General features: G+C 36.9%; 1 protein-coding gene across 1 annotated transcript in view; it reads left to right on the top strand.

Moving 5' to 3' along the window:
- The first annotated feature begins 804 nt into the window (after positions 1 to 804).
- LOC150077062 (solute carrier family 12 member 8) overlaps positions 805 to 17,826 on the top strand; it is a 179,950-nt gene continuing 162,928 nt past the window's right edge. The window contains exon 1 of the mRNA XM_090386023.1: positions 805 to 855. The gene's annotated coding sequence lies outside the window, so the exon portion shown is untranslated. The remainder of the gene's footprint in view (positions 856 to 17,826) is intronic.

The following is a 17,826-nucleotide window of genomic DNA, read 5'->3' as shown; positions in this document are numbered from 1 at the left end:
AGTTCAAAGTTTACTACACTCTGTTGGCGACCGAACGTCATCAACAAAGCCACGTGACAGGAAGTGTTTGTTCTTACCTCAGAAGTTTTTGTGGAATGTTGACTCATAATAATTTTAATTGATAATATTATTTATTATTTGAGGGTGCTATTTAAAGAAAGTAGAATGATTTTATTTGAAGTGTGATCTGTGATAGATGGTTAGAAGACGTATTTTCCTCTTCAGTCAAAAAACTTTTGAGATCTCATTTGTGTAGGAGGGAAGCATGGTGTTTTACTCAACATTATATTTTTGATTCTTACGTCTCTGAGATGTAGAGAACACGTAAACCTTTTCTTAGTTACCTGCTACTAGAGTATCGATCAATGTGTTGTAACGTTTATCGCGACCAGAACACTTTATACTCCACGAGGCACGGTCGTGGGTGGATGTGGTATTCTGAAGGTTGCTGCTGTACCTGTCATTGCCACAAAGTAACCATATGGCACCGGATAGGCTTGACCCGCAGAGGTAAAAAGTTTACGTCCCACCATTGTTTTAGTCCACATTGTGCAGGTTTTTATTGTTATAAATAAAAGGCAATTTAGATGAGGTTAACATTTATTTTTATCTGAGGAGAGATAATAACTTCATGTAAGATTGTATAATGAAATAAAGAAGGGAAGCTGACTAGAGAACTCCGCTCAAATTAATGAGATATATTCATTTATTTGGAATGAATTTTATATAGTTCTTCAGTGATTTGTGTTGTTTTAATAATTATATATATATAATCAATTAATTAATATATATATATTTTAATTTTAGTAAAAAGTGAAGAAAATAAAGAAGAAAATAGGTGTTATATATAAATGGGTAAGTGAATAGTTATTTTGGCTTATATTAATTAGGGCCAGGCTGATAGATAAGGTGAAGAGGCAACTACCTCAAGGTGCCACTTATGAAAGCACTGCAAATTTTAACTAAAAACTATGGTTACTAGCCATATAGTGCAAAGAAGCCTGAGGCTTATGCTGCACCAGAAAAAAAAAAAAAAAAAAAAAAACTTCCGAGTTACCCAGAGAGAGAGAGAGGGAGAGAGAGAGAGAGAGTCAGAAGTAGAAGGGAATCACCAAGAAAGAGAAGAATAATGATATCCAGCTCAGGACCCAGAGTGTGCCAAGCCCATACTCACCAGATGTGAGCCCCTCTGAAGGTTTCTACTGTAACCTTCAGAACATCACATAAGGCATCCCTTATAATGGTGAAAAGTGTTGAGACAATTTTTATCATTATGAGGAGATGCCATCTAAGGCAGCAAAATGTCTGCACCCAAACCTGTTATTAGTCCTGGGAGTGTGCTGAAGGGGTTTTGCATGAGCTCCATGTTAAAAAAAAAAAAAAATAGTTTGATAATATTTAACAGACTATTTTAACCAAGGACAACCCTAAGCTGAAATTCTTGAGTGAGTCCCTTCTTAAAAAAAATTGACTGCACACCCATGGGAAGTCAGAATAATCTGTCTACTGTGCCATTCACCAGTTTGACCAGAGTTGTCCTCATTACCTCAACTATGACCTATGATAATATGTTTATTATGTCACTTTTTTGTTTATTGGAAAGCTCTGGGTTTGATTGTTGTTACTAGACTGAAAAATATTTCTATTGGTGATATTTGGAACTTGTACAGTTGTTATTCAAGCAGAGTTAGTTGGTCTTAGCATTAGTAGAGGCATATGATGCAAGAAAGCAAGCTTATGCAGCATCAGCCAAAAAAAAAAAAAAAAAAAACCACTTCCATTTCACCCCTCCGTTCGTTCGAAATACCTGTCCAGCTGAGCCTTAAATTTATTTAGGCTATCAACTTCCACAACAAGGGATGGAAGTCTATTCCAACAACCAACTACCCACTGGCTAAAGGCAAATTTCCAGACATCTATCCTACATCTGTCTTTCCTCAATCTGAATTTATGCCTTCTCAGGTGATTATTCTGAGCTAGAGGAAGAATTCCATCGGCATTGAGCATGCTCAAACCATTCAAGGTTTTATACACTTCTATTAGATCACCTCGCCGGTGCCTAGTCTCCAGACACTGTAATTTGCAAAACTTAAGCCTTTGTTCCCTTCACTAATCTCGTTGCCCTTCTCTGTATTCGTTACAGTAGCTCTACATCCTTCTTGAAATGAGGCCTCCAGACCTGTATACAGTACTCAATGTGTGGCCTGACCATTGCCTTATACAAGGGAATAATCACCTCCTTATCCCTGCTAGAAAAATTCCTGTATATCATTGACAAGACACCATGAGCTACTCTTGCAGCCCATCTGCACTGCTCAGAGAACTTCATATCTGCCTGCATAATTACCCCCAGGTCCTTTTCATTCTCTACCACTGTCAGTGTAGTACCACAGAGTTGATACGTTTTTCTGGGGTTGCTGTTTCCCATATGTAGTACTTTACATTTGTCAATGTTAAACTTCATTTGCCACCTCTCAGCCCATCTGCTCAACCTATCCAGATCCTGTTGCAGCAGAATAGCGTCAGTAGTGTGCTTAACAGCCCTGCCAACCTTTGTATCGGCTGCAAACTTGGACATTAAGCTTGATATACCATCATCAATATCTTTTATAAATACAGAAAACAATAATGGGGGACTCCACTAATAACATTAGTCCGCGATGAGCAGTGTTCATTGATTACCACTCTCTGTCTTCTCCCACTCAACCATCCCTTTATCCATAGCAGCAATTTGCCTCTAATGCCACATTGCTCCAATTTGTGCAGCAGTCTTCCATGTGCAACGTTATCAAAAGCCTTTCTAAGATCCAAATATATAATATAAAAGTTATTCCCTGCATCCAGTTCTTTTGTGACTGCATCATAGTATCTAATAAAATTGGTCAGGCAAGACTTTCCCTTAACAAAACCATGCTGTGTCAGAGCTATAACTGAAGTCTTGTCTAGATGATCCTGCAGTGCTTCTTTAACCAGTGCCTCTATTACTTTTCCTGGAACAGAAGTTAAACTCACAGGTCTATAATTACTTGTGTCAGCCTTTGATCCTCCTTTGTGAATTGAGGTCACATTTGCACATCTTCAGTGTATGGATACCTCCCCTGAGTCCAAGGAAGCTCTCATAATTATGGCAAGGGTTTGCTTACTTCATTTGCTGCCTCCTTTCATATAACTGGATAGATCCCATCCACCCCAGGTGCCTTTCTTTTATTTATCTTCAACAATTTCTCATCCACTTTACTCTCAGTTATTACAAGATTATCTAGCTTACTGCCAGAGTTGAATACACCTCTGGCATTCCCCTCGCTGAATAACTCCTCATGTGTGAATGTCGATGGAAAATATTCATTTAGTTTGTTAGCTACCTGAGCAGGATCATCAATAGTTGAACCAATGATATCAAGGTGGACCAATCTGATTCATCCCCTTCCTTCTAGAGTTTACATAACTAAAGAACTCTTTGCTGTTTTTCTTTGCATCCTTTGCCAAAGATTTTTCGTAATCTGCCTAACCTTTCTAACTTGGTTAGAGACCAGCTTATATCTATCCTAGGGTTCTGTGTCATATGTTAATTTATATGTATCCCATGCATTTTTCTTCTGTCACATGTCTAATTAATTCATCTGACATCCATGTAGGCCTAAGTATTGAAGAATATTTCTTTGTTGGTATGAAAAGCCTAGTAGCTTCCAAGATAAGTTCTTTGAATTCTTCCTATTTTGAATTTTCTATTGGTAAGATCATCAGTTGGTCCCACTGTAGAATTTAAATACTTTCTCAGACCATCGTAGTCGCCTTTACAAAAGCAAAAACCCTTCCCTTTACCCCTGATGGTAGTTACCTCTTTGAGTAAATCCCACTTCAGCACACTGTGATCACTGCCACCTAGTGGTTCCTTTATCTGTAGATTCTTAATGCATGAAGAATCACTACTGATAATCAGATCAAGAGTGTTACTCCCTCTAGTTGCCTCCTGAACATGCTGATGTAGAAAATAATCATCCAATAAATCCAGAAAAGCGTTGCTAGTGTATGAGTCCTAGTGTATGAGTCCTAGTTGCTAGTGTATGAGTGACCAACCCACAAATTTCAGTCAATATCTGGGAAATTAAAATCCCCCATTATAAGACTCTCTGATTTACTGGCCCAGTCTATTTCCCTGTACAATTTCTTATTATACTCATCAGAGTCATTAGGCCTATAGCACACTCCTACTCAATTTTGATCTCCTAGTGCTTATTTCACACAAAACTGACTCGACATTGCACTGTCCAGCGATGTCGACTGGCTTCACTTCCTTGGATTTTATGTGTTTCTTAACTAATAGCATAACCCCTCCTCCCTTCCTATCCTGTCTATCCTTTCTGTACACATCATACTCCCCAAATTCCAGTTCTGCATACCTTATATCTGTGTGACACCACGTCTCTGATATCTCAACAATATCTGCCTTTGTTGTTTTGAGCAATACCTCAAATTCATCAAATTTATTTACCAAACTCCTAGCATTGGTGTACACGAAAGTATACATGCACGTGTTCCTATTCTTAGCTACCCTAACACAAACCATGTGTTTACTTGTACCGCAACAACTCCCAGCAGTCTCTGAAATATCCTGCATCTTGTTTTCCAGGCTGCTGCTCATTCCAATAGAAGCAGTGCAAGAATTACTTTTCTCTCTGCCAGTGGCTACTGTTAATCTATTAGTCCTTGTATCTCCCCAAGGTAGCAGTTTTCCGACCCACCTAACACTGCCTAGATAGCATCAGTAAATATTCTTGCACCCTTTCTATTTAAGCGTATCCCATCCCTGTAGAAGCCGTCTCTCCTGTTAACAAGTACAGACCAGGCTGAAAAAAAATTCTACTCCTTGAGCCTTGCACAATCTTTCCAGGGCCGAATTGATCGACAAGGCTCTCATCATATACACTCCCTCCTATTGTGTCTGGGCAGAATTGCAGACTTTCAAATTCAACCCTAATTCACGGCTTTTTTTCAACAGTGACCTGTACTTGTGTGATTCTGCCGGTCTCCTACTTAATATCATTAGTGTCAACGTGTACAACTATATCACCTTTTGCCCTTAAAAGATGATATCCCCTCTACAATATCATCAACTTTTGCCCCTTGCAGATATACCTTGGTCCTGTTCCACCTATCCTTTTTACAAAGCATTTTTCCCGTTTCCCTGACAATAGAGTCATTTGCCATAACAGCATTTAGAAAAATAGCAATAGTTATGAGACTGCTTGACATTTATTTCTTATTCCCTTTAAGCTTAAGCATCAAGATCCTGTACTGTGTGATCATGCCATTAAAAATGGATATTTGAAAAAAACTGGTTCTGCTCTCATAAAGAAGCCTCTGGGTGGAATAAGAAGGGCCCATACACTACAAATCATCACAGCTGTCAGGACTGCTCTCATACTGAATCCAAAGAGTTTTACATGTCAGCATGCACTGTCATTGAACTTATCCTATAGGAGCATACTACGAATATTGCAACAGGACTAAAATTTCTATCTTTACAAGGTACAGGTACTGTAAAAATTAAAATATCACAATCTCCTTACCTGTAAACATTTTTTTGGCAAGAAATGTAACTCAGTTGGATCATTATGAAGACCTAATTTGCAATGTGTTGATGACTAATGAAGCCCACTTTCCTCTAAATGGTTTTGTTAATAAACAAAACTTTTGTTATTGGAAGAAAACCTTTGTCAGTTTCACCAATAGCCATTGCACAGTGACCAGGTAACAGTGTGATGTGTGAAGTATTGGCCCATATTTTTTGAAGGTGATAATGGAAGGCAACAGCTGTGATGTCAGGCTGCTGTGGTAACACAATTGCAACTTTTTAACTGACTAACTAGCTACTAGGATTCCTCAAGTTAATGAGGCCAGTTGGTTTTAACAAGATGGTGTAATGTCTCGTACTGCCATGGTGTCAATGGATGCTATACAACTGCTTTTTCATAACCACATCATCTCTAGTAATGGTAACATTTCTTGGCCACCAAGGTCCCTAGACCTGCAGGCATGTGACTTTTTTTATGGGTACATTTAAAAGGCAAGGTGTACTCTCTCATCAGCTACACTATTTTGAATAGCTGAAAGAAAGAATTCACAAGGAAATTGCTGGAATTTCCTTGGAGATGCTATGCAAGTCATGGGAAACATGCGTGGAGGAGTAGAAGAATGCCTGTGCAGAGATGGAGATCACTTTGAGGATATCATCTGAAAATAAATGGTATGCTATATACCAGGGGTAGCCAACAAGTCGATCGCGGATTTGATTTCTGTCGATCACGAAGAATTTTAAATATGCAGTCATCCCTCGATTTTGTGCACCTTGTGCAAAGAAATTTTGAGATGGTAGATCGTGGTACATTTTGAAGGAAAAAAGTAGATCGCATCACAAATTAAGTTGGCCACTCCTGCTATATACTTTAAGATGGCACATTTGCAATTTGGCAAATACAAATTCTGTATTAAATCCTGTATTAAAAAAAAAAAGACAAAACATATATATATATATATATATATATATATATATATATATATATATATTTTTATACTTTTAATTTATGGGATAACCTTTTCTATTTTAAGTTTGAAGTGTCAATGTTTTATTCTCACTAAGTCTTTGAATATTTATTATTATTATTAGCCACATCGTGCAAGGAAGCCTGAGGCTTATACTGCACCAGCCAAAAAAAAAAACCTGAATTACCGAGAGAGAGAGCGAGAGCGAGCAAGCGAGCGTGCACCCTGGGTGTGCCAAGCCCATACTCACTAGATGTGAGCCCCTGGAGTTGATTATGTTACACTCGTGCATTTTCTATATAGCCGGGTTGCCTGCCTGGCAACCAAAAGGTCGTGGGTTCGAATCACACCTCAGGCTTGGATCAAAGTACTGCAAAAACCTTGTGGGGTGCATTATGGCCACAGAAGCCAATGCGCCAACAACTACCTAAAAAAAAAAAAAAATTTTCTATTTAATTTTTTCACTACTCAGGATTGTATCTCCATTATTGATTGCATAGTGTCAGAGCTGCAGGTACTGAACTTGCTCTTTGAGTTGAGATGTTATTGAAACACTACTCTACCATTGCTTGCTTGCTGGAATGTCTTGTAGCTTTCCCTTGAAAAGATGTGGCATCAATGGCCAAATTTCCCTTTATTCTTTTTTTTTTTTTTTTTTTTTTCATTTATATTTCAGTAGGTGACCTTCATTTTATTCAGTTCACTCTCAACATTTTGCGGCTTGTGAACTTTTGCCAATGAACGAGAAATATCTCACTGGCATTCCTGAGTTTACACTCCTGAAAAACACTTCTCGATTCACTCTAGTTTTTCACTTCTGGAAAGCCTGAACCTGCAAAGTCTTAGCATTAGTAGAGGCATATGATGCAAGAAAGCAAGCTTATGCAGCATCAGCCAAAAAAAAAAAAAAAAAAAAAAAAAACACTCCCATTTCACCCCTCTGTTCGTTCCAAATACCTGTCCAGCTAAGCCTTAAATTTATTTAGGCTATCAACTTCCACAACAAAAGATGGAAGTCTGTTCCACCAATCAACTACCTGCTGGCTAAAGGCCAACTTCAGCACATCTATCCTACAACTGTCTTTCCTCAATTTGAATTTATGCCCTCTCAGGTGATTATTCTGAGAAAGAGGAAGAGTCCCATCAGCATTGAGCATGCTCAAACCATTCAAGGCTTTATACACCTCAATCAGATCACCTCGCAGGTGCCTAGTCTCCAGACACTGTAATCTGCAAAACTTAAGCCTTTCTTCATAAGAGCAACCCTTCTTTCCATTCAATAATCTTGTTGCCCTTCTCTGTAGTCGTTCCAGCAGCTCTACATCCTTCTTAAAATGAGGCCTCCAGACCTGTATTCAAGGTGTGGCCTGACCATTGCCTTATACAAGGGGATAATCACCTCTTTATCCCTGCTAGAAAAACTCCTGTATATCATTGGCAAGACACCATGAACTACTCTTGCAGACAGTCTGCACTGCTCAGAAAACTGCATATCTGCCTGCACAATTACCCCCAGGTCCTTTTCATTCTCTACCGCTGTCAGTGTAGTACCACAGAGTTCATACGTTACTCTGGGGTTAGTGCTTCCCATATGTAGTACTTTACATTTGTCAATGTTAAACTTCATTTGTCACCTCAACCCATCTGCTCAACTTTTCTAGCTTTGCAGCAGCACACTGTGCTGCTGCAAAGCTAGAAAAGTTTTTTGCAACTTTGCAGCAGCGTACTGTCATTAGTGTCCTTAACAGCCCTGCCACCCTCCATATCGTCTGCAAACTTGGACATTAAGCCCGATATACCATCATCAATATCATTTATAATTACAGAAAACACCAATGGACTGGACCCAACACTGAACCCTGAGGAACTCCACTGATAGCATTTATCCACAAAGAGCAGTGTCCATTGATTACCACTCTGTCTTCTCCCATTCAACCATCCCTTTATCCATCTCGCTTCCGTAGCCAGGCGGGAAGGAGCAGCAGTGCATAGCACATGCTTCTTGATTAGACCGGGGTCCGAGCCCGTCACCACCAAACACGGAGGATGCGGAAAGGTCAGGGAATGACCACCGCATATCCCTGGAGCAACATGGCCTTAGTTGCTAATGCTCCTAAAAAAAAAACCAAATAACAACAACAATAACAACTTGGAAGTTTTTGCCAGACAGGGGGGGGGATACCCCAGTCTGGCAAAAACAAGCTTAAAATTGTAGGGGGGAGAGAGAGAGAGAGAGAGAGATTATTATATTTAATTATTTATTTATTTATTTATTATATTTTTTGTGTTGTTGCCTGATTGGCTCTGTTAACTACTAATGTTGTAAATTTGTAAATAGTTGGTGTGTTAATTATTAGCTCACTGTTATTTTGTAAATAACAGTGAGCTAATAATTAATCACCTATTTTATTATATACAGTATTAACATGTCTTCAAAAACTAGAAATTCTCTAACTGGCTCCCTTCAAGATTTAATATAATCTAACAGAGATGCTAAGGTGATTATGTCACAGCAGAGTTTTAGAGATGATGTATCTGAATTATTGGAAGAGAAAATTGAAGAAATAAATCAAGATGTCTTGTCTGCAGCTGAAGAGATGGCTTTAGCTGATGTTTCTCCTATTCCAGTGGGAACACCAATGGAAGGGACTTCTAAAAAGAAAAAAACCTTGTGTGATAAGCAGTCTAAGGCTGAGAGTATAGAAGTAATGGCGTATTCAATGGAAATTGAACACTGGACAAATTGCAAGTGATAAGCACTCTGATGGAAAGAAATCAGGAAGTAAGAAGGTTAATGTGCCTAAATTTTCTACAAAAAGACCAAGAAATGAGTTAGATAGTTCTGGAGAACAAGATCAAGTTGAAATGATGACTTGACAAATTAAAATATTAAGTTGAAATTGAGACTATTATTTTGAACTGGTAATAATATTCCTGTTGTGGTTGCTGCAGACATCCTTGACTTATGTGGTGAACTTGAGAACTTTGCAAATAAATTATAGATAGAAATAAAGTTCTTCAGGAAAGATTAGAAGAGAAAGGGAAGGTGTCACCTATGAAATCATAAGTAACAGTGACCAAGGAACAGTAGGAACAAGTAAAGCAGCCAAAAAGTAGTTTTCTTAATGTCTAAGAGCAACAAATATAAAAATAGTGAGGACATTAAGAATGTGTAGAAAGAAAGTAAGAATGCCTTGGCATTGGGGCAGGTGCCAAGGGTGCTGACAGGAGAAAGGCGCCACTGATAGGCCACATCAGTACAGTGCCAAGCTATTTTGACACCGAGGATAGCTGACGAAATGATGCCCCTAGATGATGTCGAAATCAAGATGAAAGCACAGGGTGGGGTGAAAAAAATTAATTTTCACACTCGATTCAAGCCTGCATGCATCCTTATATCTGAGTACATACTGTATAGCATCATAGATCTATTTGGCATCCAGAACATAAGGAACCAATGAAGGGACTTCAAAAGGAACTTTGAAGGGACCAATCAGGCGACAGCTTCATTAGCACATGTTCGAATGCATAGTAGTTTACAATTCACACATTGTGTACAAACTGAATAAGTTAATAGTGTGTATAGTGTTTTTGTGATTGCATTGCTATATAAACAGGTAATCGTTAATATTGTGATTTATAATTTAAATAAAACAATAAAGGCCAAATTAATTTTAGACATGCCACCAAATGCAAAAAAGTGGACATCAGTACTGTGTAGAAAGACTGCATAAAGAGGAAATTAGAAAAAACATTCCACTAGTTTACAAAACTGGATTACAATAAGCCACTCCAAACCTGAAAGTGACAAAGAAAACAAACATGATTCGAATGAAGATGAAACAAATGATGGTGCCACTGAAATGGAAATCCAAGAAAAAGCCCAAACAGTTGAAGTTATTTTAAAAGAATTAGAAAATGTAGACAATAACCAACAACAGTTGGCAGAAGAAAATGATGGCAGCAATAATACAGAACATGTAAGTCTGAATTTTAATGATCCGACCACATGGAACTTTAATACCAACAAAAACAGATCTCTTATGGTGCAACACGGTCCGAACATATAGCCTTAAATACGTTTCCTGTCATTAATTGCTGATGTTTCAATAATTCGTGGAAATACAAAAATGAAGGTATTGAAAAAAAAAAGAGAAGAAATGGTTATTTTATTGCAAAAACAAAGATGCATGTTTTCTGTGCCTCTTATTTGTATCTGGCACAAATAATGTTCCATTTTGCAGCTCAGATGGATTTAAGCATTCGAAACATATAAATCCAAACGATTTTACATGTTTTTCACGTTCTTTTTCATAAGAATTCATTACAACACAAACAATTTCACAAAATCAAAATTATTAGAAAAGGGTTTTCAAAAAGGTGGACTAATTGACGAAGCTGCACAAGTAGCACTAAGAAGCGAAATTTTGAAATGGCGTCACATATTGAAAATAATATTAAAATGTATGTTGTTCTGTGCTGAAAATAATTTGGCATTTCGTGGACATGCTAGTAATATCGATACAGAATAAAAAAAATTGTGGCATATTTTTAAACTTGATAAACATTTGTCAGCCAATTTGACGTTGGTATGAAAAATGCTCTGGAATTTCATATTAAACACCAGACTAATTATTTATCTCCGGAAATTCAGAATGAATTTGTTATACTGTGTACAAAGTGAAATAATAAAAGAAATCAAAATGGCTAAATATTATAGTATAATATTTGATAGCACTCCAGATGTATCAGATAAAGACCAGTTAACAGAAATTGTTCAATATGTAACATTTTCAGTTGATAAATGTACAATTGAAGAAAGGTTCATTGCTTTCATAAACACAACAGACAAAACGGGAGATGGAATTGCATCAGAAATTAAGGAAAAACTAATTCAAGACTGCCTATTAATTGAAAATATACATGATCAAGGCTATGATAATGTTGCCAATATGTTGGGAAAGTACAGAGGTGTCCAAACCATATTTCAAAAGGAGAATTCCCTTGCTCGGTATATTGCATGTCGTAAAAGAATAAGAGAAGTTTACCTCAATATGATACGTAGAACACTTCCATATGATACTCTCCAGAAATTAAAACGAAAACAATTAAAAAATCTAAAATCTTACATTACAATAAGAAATAATTAACAATAATTAAAAATCAAATGAACACAATAGAAATCAATTTAATGCAATTAAAAATTAAGTAAAAAATTAATTTAACGAAAAAAAATTGCAAAACGATTTTCCTGCTTGAAGCTGACAATTATTTTCGACCATATGTCGTAATCACAGGATTGAAAATTACCGAATAGGGGTGAACATGGAACTTAAATAGGGATTATTTGTCTTCCCGCATGCATGTAAAGGATCACGAGTCGGAGATTAGATATGGACGGCGAACATTAACAGAATTTTCATGTAATTTAAATTCAACAGTTTCTGCAATTAATAGTCTCGTATAATTATGTTGGACACTAAATATTTTTGATTTCATTAAATAAAAAAGTATGTTTTTCATTAACGGCATGAAAGGCTAATTCTGACGCTGCTGAACGAGAAGCACGAATTGAGGCCACGTATTGATTAACACGAAAATTCCGAGGAAATCACGTAGAACCCTGATAAGACGAGTCACAATCACTGCAAGAAATGTTGTATATGAGGTCATTTATTTTTGTTACGAACGAGGAAAGGACTGAGCGATTGTTCATTATAGTGTGTAATTTCCGTATCGGCGTGGCTACAATTTTAAATTCATTATCTTTAAAGAACCTGTTAAAGAATCTGTTAAGCCGTTTGTGTCACTGTTCAACATATGGGACAGAAATAAAGTATTTTTTTGATATTACTGTTGTTGGTTAGTGTATTTTTTTTTTTTTTTGTATTCTATCCTTAGCTTGTACCCTAATTATGTCTATTGTAGCAAGTCGGTAACCCCTGTTTAAGAATCTGCTGGTTAATATTTGTATTTCTGAGCCCAAAGCAGATTCCATCGTTGAGCACTTATAAGCATTGAGAAATTGATTAAAGATAATCAATCTTTCGTAGGTGAACGGGTGATAGCTGTTATAAATGTAGAAGCGTACTGGTGTTTGTAGGTTTATGATAGAAGTTAAATTGGATTTTATTTGTGTCCCGAGTAAGCATGAAATTTAGAAAATTTAATGACTTAGTATTCGTATTCTCTCTTTCCAATGTAAATTTAAGTCTAGAATGAATATTATTAAACAAATGTAAAATGTCTTGGATAGTGCTACTATCGGTAATGACTAGAACATAGTCTAAATATCTCCCATAGTACGGGGTAGAAAACTTGTCAAATGTATACGTTAAATCGTTGAGAGGCAGATCTCCGATATTAGGCCGCTCAGGCTTAATCCCATTGGCAAACCAAAAATTTGTTTGTATACTTTGTCTCAAAAGGTGATATAATTGGATTCAACTAAGAGTTTTATTAAGTGAAACATTTCTTTAATAGGAAGCTTCGTATAATTAATCAGTATAGAGTTATTATTTAACATATCCCAAAGAATATCTGTGTATTCAACGTTTATATTTGTATATAACAAGGTAATATCTGGTGAGAATAAGTTATCATTACCGCCTAGTCTTTAGTCCTTAAGGTTATTAAATAGTGTATCATAGTTCTTAATCCCAAATTGTATCACCTGTCTAAAGGGTTTTGTAATGCTCTATACATGTGTGGCCAAGGATCAAAATGCCGAGTTTCTGTAGGAAACAACAGGCCGAATAGAAAATCTGGTCTTATGTAATTTTACCTGACCGAAAAGTGCAGGAATATTGTATGTTCTTGCCTTCAATTCCTTTAACTGAGCCATAGTAATGTAGTTGTTTTTTAGTAATGTAGTTGATTATAAGTAGTGGCGGGTCTACTTCAAGATAAGTGGAAGTATCTGATATAACTGACTAACTTGTTAATATAATCAGGTTTATTGAGTATTACCACTGTATTTCCTTTATCAGCTCTCTGAATAATAATGTCCTTATTTTTCTGAAGTTCACGTAAAGCTGAACTGTCGTGTATTCAATTTAGGAAGTCGTGTTTCTTTTATGTTATTCACCACCTAGTTAACTTATTGAATAAATAAATCTTTTTGTGGAACATTACAAAGTCCAAATTCAATATCAATTAGGCACTGTTTTTTTAGGTAGTTTTTGAGGTGGTAAATTCTAATTTAATCCTTACAACATTTCTGCATACATTTCTTGCAGTGATTGCGACTCTTCTTATTAGGGTTCTACGCAGTTACCTCTGAATTTTCCTGTTAATCAACATGTGGCCTCAGTTCATGCTTCTCGTTCAGCAGCGTCAGAATTAGCCTTTCATGCCATTAATGAAAAACATACTTTTTTATTTAACGAGGCCAAAATACTTAGTATACAAGACTATTAATTGCAGAAACCATTGAAATTAAATTACATGATAATTCTGTTAATGTTCGCCGGCCATATCTAATCTCCGACTCGTGGTCCTTTATGCACTTGTATGAAAACAAATAATCCCTATTTAAGTTCCATGCTCACCCCCTAGTAGGTAATTTTCATTCCTGTGATCATGACATATGGTCGAAAAGCATTGTCAGCTCAGAAAGGAAAATTGTTTTGCAATTTTTTTCGTTAAATTAATTTTTTACTTAATTTTTAATTGCGTTAAATTGATTTCTAATTGTGTGCATTTGATTTTTAATTATTGTTAATTATTTCTTACTGTAATGTAAGATTTTCGATTTTTTAATTGTTTTCATTTTAATTTCTGGAGAGTATCATGCAGAAGTGTTCTACGTATAATATTGAGCTAAACTTCTCTTATTCTTTTATAAATATTGATATCAACGTAGAATGTATTGAGCATTATAGTCCTGGTTCATACTATCAAATTGCATGGTGTGCACATAATCTTAATTTGGTAGGCATACGTGCAGCCAGCATTAATGCAGATGTTGTGAAATTTTCGGAACTATACAGGCATTGTACAATTTCTTCTCTTCGTCCACTAGCAGATGGGAAAATTATCGTCAATTGTAAAAATCAGCCTGAAGAGACATACCGATACAAGATGGTGTTCAAAAGTAAATGCCATATGTACCGTATATGGACAACTCCAAGAAATAATTATTTTAATATTAGACCAAATGAAAGATGATTATTTACTTGGTGATGCATTATCTCTTGCCAAATCATTGCACTGTAAAAAAAATTAAAAATTTAAAACAGTAAAAAGATAAGCAAACAATAACAAAGAACACGGCACACACAAATTGCAAGTAACGCGATACGCACAAGTGAGAATGGAGTAACGAGTTACGAAGCTTTAAAAATAGGAATGAAGAGAAGAATGGAAGTGTAAATACATTTCACCATAATAATCCACAGAATTCCAGCTGTGGGTATTATCGCAAATTCAGTAAGATTGAGTTTACTGTCCGTTTATGATAGATTTCACTAACAGAAAAGCCCAATAAACAGGTGAATGCTTATTGTTTTATGGTTGTGACCTCCAGAATTTCGACCGAACCACGTGGTACTGTCGGAGACAATCGTAGGGTAATCTCCTGTGCTGCGATCTCCTGCCCCGATTAAATGGCATGTTGTCCCAATTAAGTGAAGTAAACCCTGGCTATTTTCTCAATTGGTTTCTGTTTTTTAAGATTTTCCCCAAATAAACGACTGCCCCGATTAACCGGTGGCCCAAATAACCAGAATCCACTGTATTATTATTTTTATTTTATTTATTATTTTTTTTATTTATCTGCTGGTACCATCGGGTTGGGCTCCCAGTGGTACGGGATTTGCTGGCATCCACTGGAATTGATTTTTCCTACAGTGGATGCAGGATTCTTACCTTGTCACTTTTGTTTGACAGTATGCGTATTGTTGTGGCCTGCCTCCTTGTGGCGTGGATGGGTACTAGGGAGCAGCCATCCTGGTGATCGCTGCTCCCTAGTAGCTAAGTGGCTAGATACAACAAGACACACACTTCCCAGACATAGCACCATACTTGTATCTGGCCATTTCACAGAGCGCTGTACTCATCACAGTGTACCATGGCAGAGTTGAACTAACGTTTAGGTGCCGCCATACATAAGACACAACACGTCTACACATGAGACGAGCCAGCGTGCTGTATTAATTGTTTGAAAATGCGTATGCCGCATAACATATTGCAGTTTTTAGGAAATGCCCTGAATATTTAAAAGTAGTTGAAGTTACTAAAAGGACTGACTATGGTTAGTTCAAATTCAGGAAATACTCTAAGGCCTATGCAGATCATTGTTCAGTAGTCTAAAAATGTGTTTTCCCCCAATTGGTAAAAGTGGTGGAAGAAAGGTCATTAGACCATATGTTTAATCTTGGTATAGGAACCATACTTTTCATAAGGTGAGGGGATATGCAGGTATGTATAGAATATGAAAATTGGGTAACAATACATTAGTAGCCACTGTGGTGGTTAGTCCACATCTAGTAATTATTCAGATTATATCACTCTGTTTTCAGTATGGCATTTGTGCTGAAATTATAGAGCCATTTGGTTCTTTGTACCTGGTGTTCCTTTACTGTAAATTTAGTGATATCATTTATTGTTATATAAGATATTTAGAAGTGTGGAAGAGTTAAGGTCCAAACTAGTGATGTCTGCTCTGGATTCAAATGCTGGTTCTACAATCTGGTGGTGGGGGGGGGGGGAGAAGACACTGATGATAGAAGTTTAGTTTGGAACTTGAAGAGTTTCTGTTCTCCTTGGGGTAGGAGTGGTTAATGATTCTTCTTGTTCATGATATTGACATTACTACTGGCTCTGACATGGTAATGTTACGTTTGAATGACTGGTGTGTGCATGATGCTCTTGTGACAAGTGATCACAAATGAATAACTTATGAGTACAGGGATGACCTTGCACATGGTTGAAAACCAGTAAATTTTCTTTGTTTTGACGAAATTGTAGATCAAATGTTAGCCAGCATTAAGAATTGGGAACAGTTAAGTGGAAATAAGGCCAGATAATTAACTGAAGTGTTAAAAACTGCGTGTGAATTAACTATGTGCAGAAAACAGTGAATTCTAAATCAGTGCCTTTGTGGAACTCTGATTTATCGATAATGGAACAACAAGTAAGAAGTGCCTGCAAAAGATTTCAAAGGTCCAGAAGATTGAGGTTGAATGTGCTATAACAGGATAAACAGAGATATAAAAAGGTCTTAGGAAGAGTTATTCATCTGAGATAAGATTGTATAAGAAATTGTCATGCAAGGAAATGTTGATTTTTGGGGATCTGTATATAGGATAATAGCAGATAAGATCCATTTTTACAATTTATGTATACTGTGGATGATGGGAGCCAGTTGGGAACTGTTACATGGGCTCAATCAGTCAGACAGATTTTACAAGAATTGATTCAGAGAGACAATCATCCTGATCTCAATAGTGATTTGCAGAATGTTATTTTGGCCAAAAATGAGAATTATGCCTTCTCTGATGTGGAGTTGCTTTTCTCTCAAAAAGAGCTAAATTATTTTATCAATCTTGTTAAAGATTGTAGTGCTCCTGGAATCTATTTCTTGGAGACCCGTGTCATTAAACACTTCCACCCTTACATCCAGGTGTGTTCCTGGACATGTACAACACATGTTTAGCTCAAGGTGTATTCCCTGCAGTTTGGAAGATGGCCATTCTGAGGATGATTCTTGTCTCAGGAGAAGCCCTTGAAACCAACCTCCTACTACCATGTAGCATTGCTACCTATTCTTGGTAAAATTTTGAAAGATTGATAACTAGATTCAGTGCAAGATATTATAGTTTAACTTTAATGTTTAGTATGCAGTTTGGATTTAAAAAAAAAAAAGTTCAACTGAAGATGAAGTTAAGCATGTGATGAATGTAGTAGACAATTATGGGGGGTGGTACTTGCTTGACTTGTTTATAGACTTTTGAGGTGCAATTGATGCCTTGTGGTGGGGTAGTATCATCCACAGGGCTAGAATTGCTTACTGCAGGGGTGTTCCTAGGGTATGAGGTGTCCGGGTGCCAATTAAAATTTGGTGTCCCCCCTTTAAAATTTTCTTCATACGTGTATGTAAGTTTCAGGTTTTCAGGCGCCCCTCGAACGTTGGTGCCCAGGTGCAGTGCACCCTTTGCACCCTCAGGATGGGCCGCCCCTGGCCTTCTTTCCCTGGAGCCTTGTATAACATCTTGAAGTGGGAGGTAGTGGTGCAGTCCATCTTGGTTTGGGAGGTCCAAGTATAAGGTATGTTCGTGTCAA

The sequence above is a fragment of the Mastigoproctus giganteus genome, chromosome 12 (assembly GCF_048544385.1).
Source record: "Mastigoproctus giganteus isolate SK-2022 chromosome 12, ASM4854438v1, whole genome shotgun sequence".
Classification (NCBI taxonomy): Eukaryota; Metazoa; Arthropoda; class Arachnida; order Uropygi; family Thelyphonidae; genus Mastigoproctus; species Mastigoproctus giganteus.
The sequence above is the reverse complement of the archived record's forward strand: the minus strand, read 5'-3'. Positions and strand labels throughout refer to the sequence as shown.